The sequence below is a fragment of the Cibotium barometz genome, chromosome 48, assembly GCF_041138505.1.
Source record: "Cibotium barometz isolate CiBa-2024 chromosome 48, ASM4113850v1, whole genome shotgun sequence".
Taxonomy (NCBI): domain Eukaryota; kingdom Viridiplantae; phylum Streptophyta; class Polypodiopsida; order Cyatheales; family Cibotiaceae; genus Cibotium; species Cibotium barometz.
This window is the reverse complement of record NC_141093.1, coordinates 22238098-22244097: the sequence shown is the minus strand read 5'-3', so window position 1 is coordinate 22244097 and position 6000 is coordinate 22238098.

Below are 6000 nucleotides of genomic sequence, written 5' to 3'. Positions count from 1 at the left end.
ACTCTCTCCACCTCTCTCATCTCCTCCTCTTCCGAACTGTCTCCTCTAACTCTTCTCCCTGTATCTCCTCTCTCACCGCGTGCCCTACTACCTCCCCCACCTCCCCTACCTCTCCCACCAAAGCACCCGCCGCATCCTCCACTCCCACTCTTCCTACTGCTCTGTGGGTGGAGTCACGACTGGGGGATTGTCTACGTGACAGTGGCTGTGGGCCCTGACGTGACGGTGGCTCTGAGGGAGCACGTGATGGTGGCTGTGAGGGTGTGCGTGAGTGTGTCTGGGACGAGGTATGTCTCCTCAGTGGACGTGGAAGAGGAGAAGCTGCATGCCGTCTCGTCGGACTCGTAGGCATAGACGGCACTGGAGTGCCCTGGATACTCGCGGTAGGGGTATAGACACCAGGCAGGGAAGGAGGGGGATGGGCATACATATACTCTGTAAGCTCAACTGGACCAGGATGTCGCCAAAATGATTCAGCATCTCCATCAGCCAATTGCTGTACGCAAATGGATCGGATGAAGAACCTGGAATATCCATAAAGAACCTGCAAAAATAATCCTCATGTACATCATGGGCTGTCTCTTGACTCACAGAAATATCATCATTCAAGTCAGTTGTGTTGCCTACAAACCATAGAAACAGGAAACGCAGTCTCGTGTATACACCCGTGCAGAAACGCGTGTATACACCTGTCAAAAAATGCGTGTATACACCCGTCCAGAAACGCGTGTATATCCGCGTGAACAGACTCTGCAGACAGGATACACGCACTTTTATACGCATTTCTACACGCGACCTGCGCAAAATTTTTTTTCAAAGGGACCGACCTCCGACAAAGTGTCCTTATAAAAGGTCCATTGTCGCCCTTGTCAGAATCGTTCACCCAATCGTGTGCACAGAAGCAAAAGGACGGAGACAAACCCAAAAAGCAAAGAGAAAATAGCATAAACAAATCTGAGGAAGGAGACAAGGCAAAGGACAAACTGACTCACCTATGAAAAAGTGAGTCTTCTTTCTTGCTCGGTTTCCTCCCGTGTGTGCTCCTTCTCTATTCCCTCCTTGCACTTAGGTTTCGTTTCTGTTGGAAGAGGCGAAAACGAAAGCAGTGTTGATATGTTAGTTCAAAATCTTTATTTGGGGAAGGCGGGCTATTTTTAGTTTAAACAAACCGTCGCGTTTATAAACGCGTGTATCTTCGCGTGTATGATAATTTAGCTGTGTTTATACACGCGTTTTGTAAGAATTACCCGTGTTAATACACGCGATTTTTAGGAAATAGCCGCGTTAATACATGCAATTTTTAGGAAATAGCCGCGTCAATACACGCGATTTTTATACTTTCATTAAAAACATATTATGATTTTGTGTTTTCTGGATTGTACATAGGATGTCATCAACCTCTTCAAGCAGTTCTGGGAAAGATGAGACAATGCGTCATCGTAATCGCGATGTGTGGTTGGGACAACGGATCAAATGTATGTGTAATCGATGTCAAGGATGCATTGTACGAGCACGTCGAATTACCTTGAATCATATCTCTATGTATGGAGAATGGAATCAAACAGGTTTAGAGGTGAGTAGATGTAAATTGATGGTATTCAAATGACTCATGGTATCCAAATTAAATTAATAGAGTTGTAATATATAAACTCTAATTGAAGCAGGATGCAGTACCACACCCTAACATGGTGCCCTACGCGCGACGAGAGCACGCAAAGCGTTGACGAGATGATGCTGGAGCTTCGGGATCTATTGTCAGAGATGAGTGGGAAAGGGATGACAATAGCCCTGCACCCCACGAAGTTGTGGAAGAGGAGGTGCTTGATGATATGGTGCGGAATCTTTTTAAGGATGATCCCAAAGGTATGGACGACGATGATATGGAACAAGAGCATCTTTACAAGGCTTCATCAACACCAGTGTTTGAAGGGTGCACATTCTCTGTTTTACGTGCTTCACTTGAACTACTCAATATACAAACAGTTTATGGATGGAGCAATGCAAGTCTTGACGCATTATTGAAGTAAGCATTCTAACTTACAAATTTGAATTAGTGGTTTAAGGTTTAAGATTTAAGACTAATTATAATTGATAATATTGAATGCAGGCTATTATCAAACATGCTTCCAAAGGAAAATAGACTACCCACCTCAAGAGACATAGCGAGGTGCTATGTGACATCTCTTGGAGGATTGGATTATGATCGCATACATGCATGCGTCAATAATTGCATTCTCTTTTGTGGGACGCATAAAGAGGCTCGACATTGTCCCACTTGTGGTGAAGCAAGGTATAGAACACATATGAAGAGTTTTGATGTACCTCGTAAAGTCTTGCGACACTTTCCTATAATTCCTTGCATCAAACAAATGTTCAAGTGCAAATCCATAGCAGAGCTCATGTCATGGCATTCCTCACATCGATCGGATGATGGCATGTGGAGAATTCCCGCAGACACTCCTGCTTGGAAGCATATTGAAGATGAGTGGCCCAGCTTTAAAACAGAGCCCAGAAACTTGAGACTTGGCCTAGGTATGGATGGAGTGAATCCATTTGGTTTCAAAAGCACCGCATACAGCGTGTGGCCAGTTGTGTTGGTGAAGTACAACCTTCCACCATCAATGGCGATCAAGAAGGGACATCTTATGTTATCTCTTCTAATTCCAGGGAAACATAAAGTCAAGCATATGGATGTTTATCTTGAACCGTTGATTGATGAGTTGAAGGAACTATGGAGAGGTGTTGCGGTGCTGGACATGCATGACTTTCCAGGATATAGCGATTGTTCTGGTAAGAATTCTAATTATCTCCCTACTCTAATACTATTGGCTATATATATTAATTATATATATTGACTTTATTATTCTAACTTTTATTTATATTTTAACAGGTTTGAAAACATCGGGTAAACATGCATGTCCTGTTTGTGGCTCTTTGTTTTAGTACATGAGTATGCTGACGGTTTGTGTAAGACCATATTCGATAATCATCATCGATTTCTCCCCTCAGATCATCGATTTCTCCCCTCAGATCATCCTAAATATGTTGCTAGTAAGAGTAACATTCCTCCACAAACACTTCGTGCAAAAGATTGGAAGCGTATTTGGGAGTCTACAACTATTCTTCCTCCAGATGGCATGAACAGGTATAGTAATGTTTTTTCAATCTTGTTTTGTGTAGTCTCTAATTGGATTAAAGGTCACATAGAGCAATCCCTTGTGTAGGTACTCCATTTTTTTTCGGCTGCCATTTTGGACCCATCTTAAGATCAACCATCTTCTTGATCCCATGCACATCTTCAAGAATGTGGGATCTGGTATTTGGGAACATATTATTGGTAAACGAGACAATGTTAGCGTACGTGAGGACTTGCGGGTCACAGGACGTATGCGTCAAGCTTGGCCATGAGAGGTGGGTGGGCACGTTCGTCTTCCGCCTGCACCATGGGTTATATCAAAGAAAGAGGAGAAGCAGGTAAGGCAGGCCATCACCACTTTGCGTACTCCCACTGGATGCATGAGATCATTGAAGGGAGCCTTTACAACCACTAAGAAAAGAGGCATTGAGCAACTATATGGGTTGAAGTCCCACGATTGGCACAAGATGCTTCAAGTAAGTGTTTTCCAAGTCTTGTACGTTGAAATTAAATTTTGTAATGCCATAAACCATACATACATGTGCTCTTATGTGCGCAGTTCATACTACCTACTAGCATCGACCATTGTGCAAATAAGAGTTTGAAAAAATGTATTTATAAGATGGGCGAGCTTGTGAGGTATGTAAAACCCATGTCAGATCACCCTTCATTATACCTTGCAAAATGAACGTCCATGAGGTATAACGTACTATTTATTTATTTTTCAGATATGTTAGTTCCAAAGCAATTGATCCAGCCACGTTGGATGATGCGCGTGTTATGGCAGTGGAGGTGGTTTGTTTGGTAGAGGAGACTTTTGCGCGAACCATTCTCACAAGTCAACTACATCTCATTGTGCATTTAGTGGACGAAATCGCTTTATGTGGTACTGTGCATGCACGTTGGATGTTCTTCCTAGAGCGCTTCATGAAGACCTTAAAAGACTTTGTGAGGCAAAGTGCAAGGCCTGAAGGAAGCATGGCCAAGGGTTGGTTGATACAAGAGTCTCTTGTATATATTTCAGAATTTCTTGGTCAGGTGGACAGCTCTTTGCCACGACTATGGAGCAATGAAGAGGACTTGAGGATGACCTCTATTGTGCCTCAAGGAAAAGGACAGAGTAAAGTAATTGACAGAACATTGATTGATGATCTCAATTTCACTTGTATCCTTAATAGTGATGTGATGAGCAGATGGGTTACAAGATATGAGGATGCAAAGACAAAAAGGCAAGCAGAAAGAGCTCTCTTTCGGAGGCAACATGGCTCTCGGAAGGCGTACCCTAAGCATCTAGCAACACTTCCGAATGATATCCATGTTGATTGGTTGCATGAGGAAATGGAGAGAGTAGAGAGCGACGAGGGGCTGCATATCAAGGCGGAAGAATGGGAGTATGCACGAGGATGCATGTTAAAGGTACATAGAACTAATGTTTTGCATTAGTTGTAAGTGATTTGCTTATAATATTTATTCAGATTGCTTACACAAATATTGCTTCTATTTTGGTCCAGTGCACTATGTTCAATGCTATATGGTCTGAAGGCAAGCATTTTCGAACACAAAGAATTGATGAAAAGAGAAATACACAAGATTGCGGTGTCATTAGTAGCTTTGAGTGAGCTAATGGAAAAATGGATGATTATTGTGGCATAATCCAAGACATATTTAGGCTTGACTTTCGTCGCTTTTTTGTGTATGTTTTGGATGTCAAATGGCAAATGAACGTGGTGGAAAAAGGGCCTGATGCAACGATAAAACGCCATGCAAGTGGCTATGTAACTATTGACTCTACAAAGTTTTGGCAAACAAAGAAAGATAGGCTCGTATTGCCACAACAATGTGAGCAGGTATGCATTTTTTTACTAATGTGTTTCATGTACATATATATCTAAGCTCGCGTACCCCTTGACTTTTGATATGCTAATTAATTACTGTACTATGTGTATTTGAGTAGGTTATCTATCTACCAATGGTGCATGACATTAAATGGTGGTACGTCATCCCTATTGCACCACGTTCCAAAGTGATGTATAATACATTCACTGATATGGAGCATATGGAGGATGTAACAAGCCGCAATGAAGATGATGTCGAACATGCCAATGAAGATGTTGTGATCGATGATCAAGAAATAAGAGATGATCATGATAATGAGGATGAGCGTGCCATTTCTCATGATCATGAGAATGACCCTACCATTGAGGATGATGGTGATGTTAATGAGGATGATCAAGACATCGATACCATTATCAATGGAGTACAGAATATCGATAGTGGAATAAATTTAATCGTAGCCTTACAAATTGATCAAATGGATATTGATGTTGATCGATTGGCAAGGATGGATCTTATTGAAGATGAGATCGAACCCTAATCAATCCATCACTGTACGTTCTAAATTGATGACATTTCTATCATCTCATATGCATGATTTATTTTTGAATATATTTCATTGTTGTAAATGCATGTAGTGGGATTGTGTAATGATGTATACTGTAATGTACTATGAGATGGTTTAAAGAAAATAGTTCTTAATTTTGTAAAAGAATTCAGTTTTTCTTCAGTTTTTTTTCAGTTTTTCTTTACCATGCGTGTATTAATCCGTGTATGGTGGTGTGTATTAATCCGCGTATGGTAGCGTGTATTAATCCGTGTATGGTAGCGTGTATAGATGCATGTATTACTGCATGTATATAAACGCGTTTATACACGCGTTGATAAATGCAAATATACACGCGAACTTAAATGATAAAATACACGCGTCTGATTCTATTCAAATACAGGTGTGACCATACACGCGCTCGTAATTTATCGCGTGTATGAAACGCGTGTATGGCAGCATTGTCTTGTAGTGGCTGCCATAC